Source organism: Chlamydotis macqueenii, chromosome 1 (genome assembly GCF_036417535.1).
Source record: "Chlamydotis macqueenii isolate bChlMac1 chromosome 1, bChlMac1.mat, whole genome shotgun sequence".
NCBI classification, from domain to species: Eukaryota; Metazoa; Chordata; class Aves; order Otidiformes; family Otididae; genus Chlamydotis; species Chlamydotis macqueenii.
In genome coordinates, this window is record NC_141556.1 from 137,039,182 (window position 1) to 137,055,896 (window position 16,715).

The 16,715-nt window shown below is 40.2% G+C and overlaps 1 protein-coding gene across 3 annotated transcripts in view; it reads left to right on the forward strand.

The window, feature by feature from the left end:
• Positions 1-16,715, forward strand: part of MID1 (midline 1) — a 186,069-nt gene that overhangs the window by 37,470 nt on the left and 131,884 nt on the right. The window contains exon 1 of one of the 3 annotated variants that reach the window (XM_086768113.1): positions 123-229. The exons of the other annotated variants lie outside the window; for them this stretch is intronic. The gene's annotated coding sequence lies outside the window, so the exon portion shown is untranslated. Of the gene's footprint in view, positions 1-122; positions 230-16,715 lie in introns of those variants that run through there. 3 annotated transcript variants of the gene reach the window in all.

A 16,715-nucleotide genomic window follows, 5' to 3' on the forward strand; every position in this document is an offset into this window, starting at 1 on the left:
CCCACCAGGCCTCTGATCTTTGATAGGAGCCCTGTCTCTGGCTCTCTCCCTCCTGCCTGCTCGCCACTCTGCTGCGCTGGCTGCCAGCTTCCCACCGCTGCCCGGTCCTGGGGCTTCCCCACTGGGGAGGGACGAGGAGGCAGGCAGCGGGTACGGAGGGCTTCAGCAGCTTCTGAGCTCTGCAAAAAGTTGTCAGACCTCAGAGTCCCTGCGCAGAGTAGCACCAGAGGTAAGGGGTCTGCTGGAGCCTGGGGTCGAGGAAAGCGAGCTACTGGGAGCTCGGAGCTCGGTGGTGAATGCTCAGGGGAGATGCTGAAGCTCAGTAAGTGCTGCAGCATTTGAAAAAAGAATTTGATTCAGAGAAACAATTTGATTTGGCTGAGGGTGAAGACTGAGCTGAGAGAAAGGAGCAGACTTGTGTTCGCATCCAACCATGTGAATAGCCTTTTGAATGTGTGCTGGAGTTTGTTTGAACTGAATTTCAGACTTCTTAGGGTACTCCATTCTTTAGCCTGTTCTTGGGTTTGAAGTCTTTTATTACAGTTGTGCAGCTTACAGCTTGTAATGCTTTAGCAAGCTGTGAGGAATTACTGTATATCCCTGAGATCCCTGGCTTGCAGTGCAGAATCCACCCTGTCTGAAAGCTGGAAAAGGCACTAAAGGGTAGGAAGCTGATTTTGATCTCTTTTCTAAACAATAAAAATAGCTTGTAATTCTTTAAAATTCTTTCCTATTTGCTGTCGTGTCATGGTTGTTTATCATTATTATTTATATCTTCCCAAGGGGATGTGGGAGGACAAAAAAGCTGGCGAAAAGGCTATGTTTGTTTGGCCATGAAGTATGATAAAACTTTTCTGGTTGCATTCGTGTTGGGATAGCTGGGTGCAAGAGCAATTTTAAGACAGTAAAATAAATAAAAGAAAATCCAGACTTTTACTCCTGGCTTAGTGGGATGGTAAATAAGGAGATCCATGGGGCTGATAAGATTTTTCATGGTAGTGTGATAGATTGCAATGAAAATATTTATGGAGGGATATTTCATGGTCCCAGAAAGAAGCTGGTGATGTGCTATGACAGTCGCTCCATATTTTGGGGCAAGGAGGCCAACATATTTCTCATGTCTCTGGTGGTGCCAACAGCTCCCCATCACACTGCACCCGAGCCGCCTTGTGCTGCCTGTGCACCTGTGGGCCCGTGGCATCCCCCACCGCCTCCCTTCGGCACCCCTGCATCCCGAGCAGGTGCCCATGACTAATGGTCTTAACTTGGCTCTTTGAGCCTGCAGGTATTTAATTACTGAACAGCTGCACCAGGAGCTGAGAGAGACCCCCCCTCCCCTCCTCCACCATAGCGGTAAGTCAGACTCATTTGTGATATTGGCGAGCCAGTGCACCATTACAAGTCAGGGGAAGAGAAAGCTTGCTCAGATGAGACCCCCGACCATCTCTGGGATCTCCATCTCTTTTCTTATCAGGAAATTTATTATGAGCATTAGCTAAGGCTGGTACTTTCTTCCAAAAAATACTGAGAAATCAGTATTTTCTGGCAAAATAGTCTCAAAAAAATTCTCTACTTTTTTTTCACTGGTTGTCCCATATGGAAATATGATCCATATTTGGATATGATAAATATGATTTTTTTGTGGTGCACTTTGTTGGTTTTTTTTTTTTTGGTTGGTTGGTTGGTTATGAGGTTTTTTTGGTTTTATTTATTTTGTGTGGGGTTTTTTTTTCTTACTGAGATATTATTTGAGACATAAAAAAAAAAAGAAGAAAGCAAGAAAAGGGAAACACTACATATTTACACATATATATATTTAGAATTGGAGTTGCCAAATCCAGACACTCCATCATAAGAACAGCCAGAATCCCATTTTTAATGTATACTCCATCATCAAGCAAAGTCCAAAAGTATTGGAGAGTATTTTATCATTGGGACATACTGGGTTATTCCCCTAAGATTATGCCCGTATTGCAAAATCTGTATATTTTACAGGGATATGTAGACACTGTTGATAACATTGTGGATCACCAAGGTCTGCCTCTGTCTCCTGCCTCAGGTTTTTTCCTCCTTCCCAACAAGCCCCAGCTCCCTGGGTCACTGGGGCCTCAAGCTCTCAGCCTGGTCTCTGGTCCCAGCTCAGCTCTGGAGGCAGGGATGCAGACAGATATCGTTCTCACTTCTCATTTTTCTGCTCTTGTGGGGGTTGTGAGAGGCTGTAGGGGGAAGCCTACACAACTCTGTTTATAGTCTCACTGAGTAATACGTGTGCTGTAAATCTGACGTGCAGAGGAACAAACGAGTATGGGAAAGGAAGGCTGCCCTGAGCAAGGAAAGGACTGCCCCTTTCAAAGCATGTGGACAAAGCGCTTTGAAAGGGACATGTGATAGCCAAACATGGAGGGGATTTGTCCATGTAATGCTCAGGAGAGTGTATATACCTGGGTTTTGCCTTGACTAGGGTGCTATTAAAATTAGTGTGGACTGTGCTCACTGACAGATGTTAACTATGCAGACCTCATTTTTGACAAGTAATACACAACTGACAGAGCTTTGTATTTTGACCTGTATGCAAAGTTACGCTGTTCCACCAGCCCTAGTAGCACCTCTTGAAACAAGTGACCGTAAAGAGTTAATGACTTCATTTCTAACTGGATAACCTCAGAAATATAGTTTAGGCAGAGATTTCAAACTGGGAGTTAAGCAGTTCAAAAGTGCACTATATTGTTTTGGTCTAATTAACACAAGATGGTGATAAGACATTAAAGCAGAGTGACAACACTATACATAGATAACAAGGGACATTAATGCCTGCAGACACAGTCTACATTGTAAAAATCCGAAAAAAAAAAAGCTTATTATGTTAGATAGGTCAATGTGATTTGACCTAGTTTTGCTTTGCTGCTTGGAAATTATGTCAGTATTCGTTATGTCATCTCCTTGGATGAGCACTTTAACATCCTTTTTGCATTGCAGTGTTGTCCTAATATTTTATATGTATTTACTTACTCTCTAAAAGGATCCTTCGGGCTAATTCTAGAGATCTGGGAAAAAACTGATATAAAACAAAATCTCTTGAAACTTTTATGTATGTCCTTTGTGCAACAAAAAGGAGTGAATTTACTCACAGCAAAATTATAGCTACCAATTCCGAAAAGCATCTTGTCCCTTTTGCATCTAAAGCTCATTGAAGTTCATGAATAAAGAATGGCTGTGCTAACTCATGTAGCTATGGACACCTTTCCCATACAGGTTTTTCATCACTAGAAAATAACGTTTTTAATTTTACCTGGATGCTTATGTAAAATAGAGTGGAGTAAAGGAATCATGCCATATACATTCCTTGTGAAATATAAGATCTCATATGAAGTCATCAGTATTTCTCTTGGAAAAACTGAGGTTGTTTTTTTAGTCTTCAACAAAATCTCAAGGATTTTTCTTCATATTTATGTTTGCTGTTGTTTTTCTCTCCTACCATCTGGACTTGTAAGGCAAGAATTTGTGTTTACCAGGACTCAAATTGTAGTACCTCAGGGGACAACTACAGGATTAAATGCTACTGTTCCTTGCTGTAATGGAAAAATAATCTGTTGCTGTTAAAACATTTTGATAAGTGCTAGCAAAGGAAAGCTCTGTCTCTTTCTTAGCTTTACCTGTCCACCCACAGCCATAACCCTTACTGGTGTGTAACCAACGTAGGCTATTGCAGGGTTGCACCTTTTGCTTCTTAGCCTTGCTTGATCCAAAATGGGCGGCTCTGAAGCCTAATTTTGCTTCTGCTGAAGTCAGTGGGATTGAGGAGGTAGGATGGAATCCTCCTTCAAAATATTGTGTTATGGTAGTTAATCAAAAAGTATGTCTGTGAGTAAATTTGCACTCTGGTGACAAATGTTGAACAGATCAGGTGATAGTGTGAGAGCAAAACGAGGCTTTCTTTCCTGGTTTTCTGTTGGTTTTTTTTTTTTTCTTACAATTTTAAATTTCATTTATATTTTCTTGAATAATAAGAAATTTGTTCTTGGGTTTCATCATGAGCTTGTTCCTCACACTGTTGAAATATTTCAGTGAGTTAAGAGCTGTACAGGTTCCTCACCATTTCTTCACAAACACATCTGATCTTCAAAAGGTACTGCTTATTCAGATTTTTTCAGCTCAAGTAAAATTTAAAATTATAATAGCTCTCTGAAGTCTTTCAGTGTGCTTCAGATGCAAATGCTCTTACATCCCTTGTTAACCAGCTTAATTGGAACAAAAGCCTGATAAGAATGAGCGTTCAGAGGTGCCTCTTCTGGGCTATAACATTTGCTCTCGATCCCTAATTAAGCTTTGTTACTGAAGGTTAAAAAATCCTCCCATAATATAACTCTCCTTGAATGTCTTGACTGCAAAAGAAGCCTGCTATTGCCTTCCATGTTCCTCCTCCCTTTAAAGAGAACTAAAGTGTAAACTGCTTATGAAAGATTAGCAATGACTGGAAATAAATATCATATATCCCCAGAGTAGTAGAAGCTGCGGTAGTCAATGTCTTGGGAGCATGCATATGTTTGTACATTGATCATGCAGGACTATGATGGTTTATAAACAAATAAGAAAACCTGTCTGCTGCCCCTTCAAGTTTACTATGTCAAGGAAATGAAGGATGCAACAAAATGACAGTACTGCTGTATCTTGTGTATCAAAAGTGGGAACAGCCAATCCCAATTTTCAAAAGAAAATACCTGGTATTTTTAACCTGTGAAAATCAATGTGAAGATGGATGCTTGAGAAAGAAGATGATTGTGGACTGACAACACTAATCATATAGCTAGCAAGACTGTGCATGGATAGGGATTCACAGAAAGTTCAGATTGGACTCTGGAGATTATCTGTTCCAAACTTCTCTTCAACACAGGGCACCACAGCAACTTAATCAAACGCTCTTGAGCATTTCCAGCGCGCAAGAGTCCACCACTTCCCTGGGCATTCTCTTCCAGTCTCCATATGAGGTAGAACTTTTTTCCTTTTACCCAGACAGAATTTCCCCCTCAGCAGCTCATGCCCACTGTCTCTTGTCTTGTCAGCGAGCATCCTTGTGAAGAGAGTAGCTCCATCTCCTCTATAACTGGCTTTTTAGATATTTAAGAAGTGTGATTAGATCCCCTTTGAGCTTTCTCTTCTCCGGGCCAACCAAACCTGTTTCCTTCAAACTTTCTTTATATCTCAAGTTCTCCAACCTCCTAATCATCTTGGTAGCCCTCGCTGAACCCTTCCCAATGTCTCCAAGTGAGGGGACCAAAACTGGTTACAGTATTCCAGGTGTGGCCTAATAAGTGCTGAGTAGACTGAAATAGCCATACTCCTTGATTTATTAGACTGTACTCTTGCTAATGCAGCCCAGGAGACTGCTAGCCACCTTCTCTGCCAGGGCCCACCACTGTATCCCATTCAGGTTGCTGCCTGCCTCCACGTCCAGGTCCCTTTCAGCTGAGCTGCTCCTCAGTTCATCAGTCCCCAGCTTGTGCTGTTGCTTGGGATTACTTATTTCCAGGTGCAGGACATTACATCTATCTTTGTTAAAGCTCTTATAGCTGTGTTGAGAAAGTTTCTTTACAGCCTCCAAGAGAGGCTTGCTGGCCAACATAACAAAAAAAAAAAAAATAACCAACACCCAAGCCTTTTCCCCTTTAGCTCTGTCTTATTGCATGATTGCCCACAAAAGGCTTTAGTTGTTTCTCAAGCATCATCTGTCTTTCTGGGCCAGAAATCCTGGGGTATTAGATCATGGATCTTGTCTAATTTGTCTATTTCCATGACTTTTTCTGTTGTCTGTTTCTGTGAATTTATATCTCTAAATATTGTAGCGGAGTTAGCTTTAGGAAGACAGATTGTGTTGTTGTGGTCTAGAAAATCTGGAAACTGTTACTGGAGAAAACAGGTTTGTGGAGAAATGCACTTTATTTCCTCATTTGTCTTGAGCTGATGAGGTAGGTATGCCCCAAGAGAGACTAAAAACCAATGGTACTGATTTTTTTTTCCTAAGGTTTCCTTGAGTTTTCAGACTAATTCCAGTACATTATCCTAGTCCAGTGATTTTTTTTTTTACCTCTTTGGATTGAGCCTCACTGCCCCCAACCCTATCCCTGCTCTTGGATTTCTGTTAATGCCTCCTCGCTTCCCTGACCCCAGTTTTTTGGTTTCTGTCTTTAACCTCCTGCTCTTTCCCCAGCCATCTGGACAACATTAGAGCTCACAGAACTGTAGGGTGAGCCCAGAGGGAAGAGAGGGATTTTAAAGAAAGAGGGGAAATGCCATCTCAATCCTTCTTCTTTTCAAATGTGCTTTTAACCTCATCAGGGAGGTAGGCTTTGCCAACCTGGGACTCCTGTCCTGGTCAGTGTGCAGCTGGAAATTTGAGCATGACAAAGAAGAAGAATACTGGTAGCATTTTTTAACATCTTCTCTTTCTTCTGTCATTGAACTGGAATTGGAAATTTTCTTTGAAAATCCTAAGCTTGAAAATATTTTTGAGCCTTTCCAAACATCTTTTGGCCAATATTTGTGCCATTGGTTGGTGCTATGCCAGGTGATGACTACTTTTTGAGGCACTTGAGAAGAGGTAAAGGAAGGGGAAGAGAAAGAAGGGGGCAGCTCTGGCTGTTTGTGTGCTATTCCTGCATAACAACGGGGGAAGCAGCTTTCTATTTTTCTTGACAGCAGTACATTTTAAAATACCAGGGTGCATTCCTAAGACTAGACTAAGTTACTCAGAAAATAAAGTACAGAAGAGAGGGACAGAGAGAGGCCCAGAGGGAAAACAACTATGTGGGAGAGGAGACCAGGAGGAGCCTGCAGAGAAGGAAAGGATTACCAGAGTCTTAAAATTGCATTAGGAATGCAGAGGAAGGAGTCTTTATACAGAAATTGTGAATGAAGCTTGTTTGAAAGCCTTGAGGATGAAAATAAGACTTTTCAGTGCTACAGAATCAGAAGTTAGGTTGGTAAGCATAGTTGCGAGGAAGAGGAGTAATTAATAAACATCAAGAGCTTGGAGGCAAAGAGAAGGAAGGCAGCAGACAGAAAGGTAAGTAGGATAAAGCTGACCTCTGAAGGCATACAAAATGGCTTAAACACTCACAACAGCCATTGTAACTTCCCATTCTTTCTCCATTAAACTGTCAGACCTATCTCTTCTTGAAAGAACGGATCCTGATGGTACCTGTCCTCTACAGGCCCCTTTGTGTTGTAGTGTAAGAGGGTAACGGGATGATCAATGGAGTTTTGTTGTATAAATCCTCTGGAAAACTATTTTCCTAGTAAGCTCTTCTTTCTAATGGGCATTAAAAAACCACTGCAATATTCTGCGTTGTTGGGTTTTTAACATCTCTAAAAGCAGCTGAAATATAAGGCTTAGTTTTCTCATAAAACTGCAAGGCTTTTGGCATTTTCAGTCTTGAGGTTATTACATAGAGTGTTTAAATAGTTTGTCCCACACAATTTTATAACTGCAGTTATATGGGAAAAGCTAGTTTTTATGATAAAGACATTTGATGTTGTGATATGTCATCTCAGTAGGAAGTGCTGTGAAAGATGTGGCACCAGTTAGAAGCTTATATGATATGGACAAATATTGTATGATGCTGGACTTCAGGCCAGGCATAAGTCCAGCCGTCAGAGTTGAAAGGTGACTGACTTAATTAATTTTCCCAGCTTTGGACTGTTTAATTTAAAAGTGCTGTGCAAAGACTTATCCTTTAGAGATTTAAAAAATACGTGTTAATGTGCTTTGCTGTGCAGATATACGCTAAGTGGTATTAGGATCGCATATGCACTGTAGCAAATCCAGCAAGTTCGGGGATTTAGTAATATTTACAATAGACATTTGTTTACTTACTCTGTTCTCTTTCTTGTGTAGGGTGAAAAGGTTATGTATGCCTTCAGGTGATAATGGACAAATTATTTAATTAATAGGAGTGGTTTTGCTCTAAATCAGAAGGTCAAGACTCTTTGCCTAGTGTGTGGGAAAGAGTGATACTCAGAGTGATTAACACCCAGAGGAAATTTCTCGGGGTTTATTTTGGCTAGTCTATAGTTGATAACTCCCTTGGCTAATGGCATGCCTGGCTCCATGTCAATCACTGTTTGCAGAGCTTAACTCTGAACAGCAGTTATTGGTCACATATGTTGGCCTGTCAACTCTTGTTTCAGAAACAGGATGCAAAATGGCAAATGAGTAAACTGTAACATTTGGGGTTTTGTTTCTATTTTGTTGTTGTTGTTGAAAGACTCTAGTTTTTTTTTAAAAGGAAATATAGGAAGGTTCTTGCTGAAAGTCTGCTTATATGAAGTAGGAGACTCTCTATGCCACACTACTTCATTTTGCAGACAGGAGAAGCTTGAGAGAGACACATTAGGAGAATGGGAATAACTGAACAAATTCCTATGGCTGTTGCCACTTGTGCTCTAGGCTGACAAGTGGATACTGTATGAGGAGGCACCGATGATATTAAAGATTGCATATGGATAAAAATGATGACATAACATCATACCTTTGGTTTTTGTTGATGATACACATTGTTGGCTAGGCTTGTTTCCATAGAGAGCTGGAGGAGAGGATGCTTTTTGTGTCAGTAGCGTTAGCCAATGTGTGGTCCAGGGCAGCTATGACTTTCTGGTGTACAGCTGCTAAGAAAGTTGCAAGAACAGCAAATCCTTTGCTAGCCAGTGCACACCAGCCTGCTGAAATGAACTGTTAATCAGGAGGGGAAGCTGGACAATGACATACTGGAGAGCCTTTGGAAAATTTTGTCATGCCTTGGTCTTACCTGGAAATGGAGATTGTAATAATGAGTTTGAAAGATGTTTTGAAGTTTACTTACTTACAGTTGTACTTACAAAAAGCAGTAAGAACTGGTGATATTGATGATTTAAGAATGCATAGGAGAGAGCTCCTTCCTGTAGGGTTGAAATGTATACTGTATCTTCATGGAATATGCTTCTCTTAAAATGGTACTCTCTTCCCCAGCTATATCCAGTCTTTATTCTCTCCCTAGCTCCCTCAAAAAAAAAAGAAAACCCAAAACCTAACCTTCCAAACCAGTCGACCCACTGAAACTGTTTAATTTTCAGATGAACCCCCAAATAAGACTCAGTTATTGTGCTCTGGGATGTATCTGGACTGAGTTATTGTTTTGTTTTACTTGACTATATTAAAGCACTAAGTATGCTCTTCTACATAGTATATGTAAACAAAAAAATATTTGCATTTAATGGCAAATTAATTGAAATAATTATTTTTGGCTTATTCCTTAAAACATTTTATTCAAGTTGACATACTCCTGTAAAATGTGTATATTTTTATGAAACTGAACTTCTCAATAGGGAGCTGTTCTATCACAAAAAAAAATTTGATTTATTCCTGTGATCTGTGAGTGAGGCTGAACTACTCCTTGGAATTAAAACATCTGGTGAAAGAGGAAGTGGAGAATTCCCCTAAATTTTAAAAAACATTATCTCATTGTGAAATTTTGTGTCAGACCAGATGATACAAAAGAGACTTATGAAATGTAAAATACAAAATATTTTAATTTTGTTAAAAACTTTTGTGTTTCATTGTTGAAGAACAGGTTTCCAGTAGTAAGAAGCACTTAATCTGATCAGATCTCTTGACCCCAGTAATAACAAAATTGGTCTTTTTTTATAATCCCAGGATTACTGTTATATTTTAGCTGTTCTGGGAGAGAAAAAGTCGTGATATGGTGGATAGCTTAGGCTATAGTGAGGATCTTGCTAGCTACCTTAAGGTAAACACTGCAGGTACCTTGTTTCTTCATATGCTTTTATAACAAGATAACTACGATGTTTATTTTTTAAATTCTTCCTCCCTTACCATGCTTCTATCCAGACAGACATGCACATACGTTTCTAAGAAGTGAAAAAAAAAGGCTTTAAATGTTGCATGAGGCATCAACAGCAGATTCTGTTCAGACATCATTCAGTGATTGTCCTGAAGCAGAAACTAATGCAAAATTTAGTAGCGATATTTAGATAAGAACAAGGGACCTATTCCAATCTTGAATATAGTTGCTCAAATATAGTTCCAGCGATGATGTTCCAGTAGCTCATTGAAGGGTACCAGGAACATCTATTCTCCAAATCTTGATTATACAAGTAGTGTAATGAGTCATAGTATCTCATAAAATATTTAAGGAAGATAGTATAAAAGATCAAAAACCATAAAAGCCTCTAGAATGACTCAGAATGAGGGAGATAAATTGCTAGTGTCCTCGCACTAGCAGGAAATTCTTTTTGGGGAAATTGCAAATGGTACTAGGAAGTGGACTAAGGCTTATACTTATACTTAGTTGGACTAGTGGCTTATACTAAGAAGGACTGCTCCACAAAATGCCCTCTAAATCCTCTCTAGATGGACACTATCAGTTTAACTTTGAGCATGTAAGATGTGTTGACCACATTTTTCAAATATTCAGAGCATTTTGTTTCAGTGCATGAAATAATTCACAGATATTTTACTATTTTGGTACGTGGTTGTATTTTTAATATTTTGCAGGTTTATCTTTATCTTTTAAATGCAAATGTGCTGAGACAGGAAGCCTGGACTGGGTCAGTTTGTAGCTCTGTTACAATTTTATATCTCCGTATGTCCATGCTGCAACTGAGGAGTTACTTATTGATCTTGTTTGGGTGGTGACCCTCAACTCTCCCAGGCCAATGACATAGACATGGGCATGAAGTAGGCCCCCAGTTCTGCTTTCGTGTCAGCTGCTCTACATCCCCTATTCACCTCAGGGGGAGGACACAGATTAAATCTGCTTATGCTGCTAGCTTTCTAGTACCTATCTATACTATACCAAGTGCACAGAAGGTTGGGGAAGTCTTCCTGCAATTGAATGGAAAACATCATGGAGTGGTTGAGCTGCAGCTGGAGGAACCACAGGAATTGCCCCAACAAATCTTAGTAACAGACACAGGAATGTCAGTCTGAAAACTGATGTGAAAAAAACAATAGAGTGCAAATTGTAAATATCTGAGTGAGGACAAGTTTATCTATCTGCCTTGTTAACTGGATTTTAGATGTCTGACTCTAAATCTGTGGCTTATTACTTATATCAAGGATAGGAGGAGATAAATAAAAGAAGACCTGAGGAACTAGGCTTTTCCCAAGAAAACCTTGAAAAACTAATCTTTATCATCTGTGCAATCTATCTTCAAACTATGTATGGATTGACATACAGAGCTGACACCTCCTGCTGTTATGTGGGATGTTCACTTTAATATAAGGAAGAAAAGTATTGGGAAGGCTTTAAATAGATTGTGATGAAAGATTTAGGCAGAACAATCATATTGAGCATTGCTGCTGTCTGAGAAGTCAGGATTAGTGAAGGAGTGTTGTGTTAAGTGTTTCAGCAAGGTCTAATAAAGCATGAGGGAATAGGGTAAGGGAAAGGCATCTCCAGTCAGTTTGGAATTTTTAAGAAAACAATAAAAAAATTGTGCTAGCATTAAATCCAATAGTACTCTATTGTGTTCTCCCCTCATCTTTGTTTAAAAAGATTAAAATGACAGTATGTTTTTAAGACAGAAATATTATTTACACAATGGGACAACAAAAGTCTATGCTGCTTCCAAAGGACATACCTTTTAAAACCAACTTCAACAGGGAATCCAGATGTGATACTCTGTAGGTTTAAAAGAAGCCATTTTATAAGCATTTGCATATAATTAAACATTTGCAAGAAATTCAGTGGCCTATTTGATATTTTTTGAAGGAAGGGATGCCATCCAGAGGGAGCTTGACAGGCTTGAGGAGTGGGACAATGTGAACCTAATGAAGTAATGCCCAGTATCAATACAGACTGGGTGATGAATGGCTTGAGAGTAGCCCTGTGGAGAAGGACTTGGGGATAATGGTGGATGAAAAGCTGGACATGACCTGACAACGTATGCTCGCAGCCCAGAAAGCCAACCACATCCTGGGCTGCATCGAAAGGAGCATGGCCAGCAGGTCAAGGGAGGTGATTCTCCCCCTCTGCTCTGCTCTCATGAGACCCCTCGTGGAGTACTGCGTCCAGCTCTGGAGTCCTCAGTACAAAAAGGACATGGACCAGTTGGTGTGAGTCCACAGGAGGGCCACAGAAATGATCAGAGGGCTGGAGCATCTCTCCTATGAAGACAGGCTGAAAGAGTTGGGGCTGTTCAGCCTGGAGAAGAGAAGGCTCTGGGGAGACTTTATTGGGGCCTTTCGTTACTTAAAGAGACCTTATAAGATAGACGGAGAGAAACTTTTTAGCAGAGCCTGTAGTGACAGGACAAGGGGCAATGCTTTTAAACAAAGAGACTAATTTAGGTTGGATATAAGGAAGAAATTTTTTACAGTGAGGATGGTGAAACACTCAAAAACATGTTGCCCAGAGAAGCTGTGGATGCTCCATCGTTATAAGTGTTCAAGGTCAGGCTGGATGGGGCTTTGGGCAACCTGATCTAGCGATGTCCCTGCCCACAGCAGCTGGGTTGGACTAGATGATCTTTGAAGGTCTTTTCAACACAAACCATTCTATGATTCTATATTTTTTTAATTTTTGTTTATTTAAGTCCTTTTTTTTTTTTTTAGGTAATATTATGAGATGCTCTCTTTTAAGAAGCCATTCTAATCTTGATTAAACCATGCATGATTACATTCCAGGAAGTGTACTAATTTAACTGGAAATATTCTGGATATACTGCATGCTTGTGATGGGAGTCATCTGACAACATATTCACTGACAATGGGACATATATGTCTTAGCTCATTTGCTGCAGACTTCTTTTATAGTCCATGGATACAGGTACTTCCACAACAGGATTCTTTTTTTTTGATGAAAGCTATCTAAAACTGATCAGATAAATTGCTTCCTTGAAATGCCTATTGAGTATGAAAGAATCCCAGGATTAGTAGGATCTAGTCATCTGTAGGGTTCTATATTATGGACACCTTTACTTCATCAGATGAACTGAAATTTAGTATCATTTAGAGCGGGCTTTGTTTCCCCTGACATCTGTCATATCCCAAAGATGGCTGTATAAGACATGCAGAAAAATCTTGCTTGATGTTGCCTTTCTTACCTAAAGTCAGATGAAATTGATTTCCTCCTTTACAGAGGATGTGTCCAACGAAGGTTAGCAGAGTGATACTACAGTCTCCTAGCAGCCAGGAATGATTTATTCAGGAGAATTCATGCTACAGTTTATTTTAAGTGGTACTCTGTGATATTTAGTCACAGTTAACTGAGCAAGGGCACAAACTGACTACTTAATTTTAAAAATGTTAACTTCAGAAACATTTATGCCATCCAGATTACTAACATGACTGAGAGCTGTATTACACCCTGCAGGGTTCTTAATGGAATCTCACCTATGGCAACAAGTGTTATCTACATCATACCACACATTTTTATCTTCAGAAACGAGGACTCCAATCATGAGTATCTCCTGTCTTTTCAGTGTCTTACATTCTCACTCATTCCTGTTCCCATGACTTCAGCTTTTTCCGAATGCTCTGTTTCTGAAACTCCATGTTCCGCACTTACCAAACTTGCCTCCACCTGAATCCTCAGTCAGGTTTTCCTGAATGTGCCAAGCTTTCAGCATGCTCAGTGCCTATGTCTACATTAACAAGTCGTATTGGACCGGTCAACAGCTGACCCATAGAGTGAAATGATGGATGCAGAGAACCCGATACTCAGACTATGCGTATTTTACTCCCACGCTCTACTGCTTCAGTCGTGGCCTAAGGACTGGATGTTCATTAGGGGCTGAAGATCATTATTAAGTGCTCATCCAGAGCTGATAGTCTGGGTTATTTCATGTGAGAGGATGAAACTTCACGCTCCAGCATCAGTAAGAGATGCGAACAAAAGCTCAGTTAATGGAAAGTATTGGGAGATTGCTTAAAAATGATCTCAAAAGCACTAACAGGAGGACATACAGCAAGTACAGGGGCTTCTGCTTTTCAAAGGCACAGATATTGTTGAATTAGCATTTGAACTGCTCATTTCCCTAATACTGCTTTCCAAACCAGGCTCATCCTGAGTGATGATGTTAACAATGCAGATACAGCTAATGAGCAAGCCACACTCAGACTGCTGGTAAGGCACAATGAAGTGACTCTCCCTCAAGTGAGGAGGTTAAGTAATACATGAGTGAACTTACGTATTCAGAGCACAGTAAAAATTATGAAGGGCAGATTTAAGAGGAGGAAGATGGTTTTGGGTCAGGCTGAGAGAGAAGAGTGCTAATGCTAAACAGTGTTATAGTGCTAATCCTTTTAACTTCCTCTCTGGGCTTTGTTGCCAGATCCCTACTGGGGCCTGATTACACCGACTTCGCTCTGTCTTCCCAGGCATCCGCTCCGAGCAGAGCTGCCTCTTCCCGTAGTTAACAAGGAGCCGAACTGCAAGAGGCAGACAGCTTTTTACTGTTAAAACGTTGTAATTCAACCAAAGGTACAGAATATCTGCTGACCAAGCATATGAATGTGTTTAGGATGCTGTACTGCTCAGAAGTATGAGACTATTGTATCTGTGCTGCATTATTTCTTATCTCTGCTAACTATGGAAGGATCTCTTCTATAGAAAAGCTCAGGAGTACATAAAGGCACCGTTGTTTCTTGGAGTTAGTGAAGCTATGAAACGCATGAACTTTACCCCTTGCCTCTACAAAAGGTCTGCCAATTCTATGAATTTTAAATCCATGGGAAATTTTTGTTGCCCTCGGCTGCTGAGTTTCAATAGCTAAAATGCTTTCTGAAGCTATGCTTGAATGCTGTTTTCTTTATAGCCTCCAAAATGACACCTTATGCTTTTCCTGCATTCATAATGCTGAGAAAAAGACGAACAAGTGTTCTCTGTTCAGACAGCCTTCATATATAATCCGGTCTGTTTGGCTGTTTGAATGTAGTGATTTAATGCCAATGATTTCAAGAAATGCTAAAATGTGTTTAGCAGTTTGATGTTTTAAAATCTGGGAATAAAAAGGCTGATGTTATGATCCATGGAGGAATAGCACTTACAAACTGGAGCTAGGGTACAAGAAAACTGGAACTGTTTCCTGTGTAATGAGCCGTGCATGGCAAAGACTGTAAGGAATGGCTGGCAGCAAAGAGCTATCTACAGTGATGTATTCATTTTATGTTCCATTAAGGTCTTGTTATTTTAGTATTTAAACAAAATTATGCCGCAGGAAAACATGGAGCCTGTTGCACAACTCTGGTAAGGAAGAAAATCAAACTTGAAAGTGTTGGGCTGTCATTTAGAAGAATTACATCCATCAAATTCTGATTTTAAGCTAAGTATTTTGGAGACAAAAAGGGGAAACTGTGGTTCAGGAAGGAAATAGTGGTATACTGAGCACTGGAAATGTCAAGGCACACGTGGGCAGATGCAAACAGCACTTTTTTGACTATGTGACTGGAACTTCGGTTTTGCTTACTCAAGATGATGGTCAGAGAGAACCGTCTGTATTTTCAAGAGTCACATATAACATATAAAATGGATCTGTTTTTCAAAGAATACTGAGCACTTACTCTTCAAAAAAATTGGACACAATGTGGACGTATAAAAAATACATATTCTCATATGCCCTTTTGAAAATGTAAGACACAGCAGTAAGAAAGGGGGGAAAAAAGGAAATCTGCCTTTGGTTTTCCCGTCTGTATTATAAACCAATATCATAATCAAAACTATTCTAAGATATGTCCAGGCTACTATATCAGAGAACCAAAGATCCCAATCTGAGAACTCAGGTCTCTGCATCCATATTTATTTTTAAAAGGAAGACTGTGACTTGTGTCAGACTATTTACCCACCACTTCCCCATTGGGAATCCAACTATACTATTAGTTTAACTGGCAGACATGTTCCTAACTTTAAATACATCTGGTAAAACTCACCAATAAGCTGTGTGTCCAGATTTCATCTCTAGTGGTGTGTCCGGATTGACAGATGGCACAAGTATCTTCAAAGAGGCTGGTGAAAGAACAGTGTTGTCAAACACCAAATTGGTACAATGGGTGGGAATTCTCCCCTTTGCCTCCTTCCAGGTTTCTTTTGCTGCTGCAGCAGCATCTTTCCTTAGCTGAGGAAACAACAATTTGGACAAACACTGTGGTCACTGGCTGTGCAAGCAACCCTATCCTGCTCTAGATTTCAGAGACTTAATGTGAATTTGATCTCTGGACATTTAGCTTTCAACCAGCTAAAGATGTAGACATGATGACTTCCACCCTTAATGAGGGTAACGCTCACCCATGTCCCTCACTGGGTGGCTTTCGTAGACTTGACTTTCATGCAGTTGCGTTCTTGTGTCAGTGCAGAAATCCAAATGAATCAAAGTTCAGGAAGCACATGGAAAGATTTCTCAAATTATTTCATGTCAAATGTAATAAAATAATAGCTTTTAAATAATTTTTCTAAATCTGATTTCTGACTTGAATGCCTGTGAGGGTGGTAATACTGAGGCTCCTGCTTGCGTTGTTGTGGGCTGTGATGGGAAGATGGCACTCTGCTAATCAATTTGCAGACCAGTTGTCCAGGAAAGGTCAGCCTGTTCCAGATGCCATGTACCACCACACAATTCCTTCCCATCCCCCAGGCACCTGAGAAAAGCAGATGGGGAGCTGAAGGGAGGCTTGGTAATATTGACCATAAAAAGATACCACTTCCCCCTATATCTACACTATATCT